The following is a 652-nucleotide window of genomic DNA, read 5'->3' as shown; positions in this document are numbered from 1 at the left end:
GACTGGCCTGTTTAAGTGGAGGTGAAAAACTAGCTCACTGTCCAGGTTCTATTTTCTAAACTCACGCATGACCAATGTACCAGGGGAACTGACTCAGAAAATGCTTCCAAGACTCTCTGAAGCCTGCTTGAAATGTGGAATCATTGTCTTTAGTCGACTGGAAGGAGCTTGGATAAATTACTCAAAATTGTTCGCGTTCACCTATCTTCACCTTGGTTGAAATGTCACAACAGTAAAGCAGATTGGCAGCAGAGAAAGAAAGAAAAGGAAGAACATCCTGCACTCTGGATCCCAATATCTCAGTAGACATCCCATGTGACCATACATCTGTGGTCAAGAATCAGCCTTATTGGTCATATGAAGGCTGTTCTGAAGTTGAAAGCATGTACTGTACCTTTAAGAGAGAGAGAGTAAATGCTCTTCTGCATTGACAGCTTACAAGCTCCTGTATATATAACTAGACGGGAAAATTGAAAATACGCAACATTTGCCTGTGAAATGGACACCTGAGTTGGTTGCTGTTTTGACAATTCAAATTTAACCAATCAGTTTAAATTATGCCCCCCAAGATACTAAAACCCAATTGCATTTGAGTTCATTGTTTTGCCAACATTGAACCAATGAGATGATCCGATGTTCAGAGTATAAAAAT

This window comes from Chiloscyllium plagiosum, chromosome 12 (genome assembly GCF_004010195.1).
Source record: "Chiloscyllium plagiosum isolate BGI_BamShark_2017 chromosome 12, ASM401019v2, whole genome shotgun sequence".
NCBI lineage: Eukaryota > Metazoa > Chordata > Chondrichthyes > Orectolobiformes > Hemiscylliidae > Chiloscyllium > Chiloscyllium plagiosum.
The sequence above is the reverse complement of the archived record's forward strand: the minus strand, read 5'-3'. Positions refer to the sequence as shown.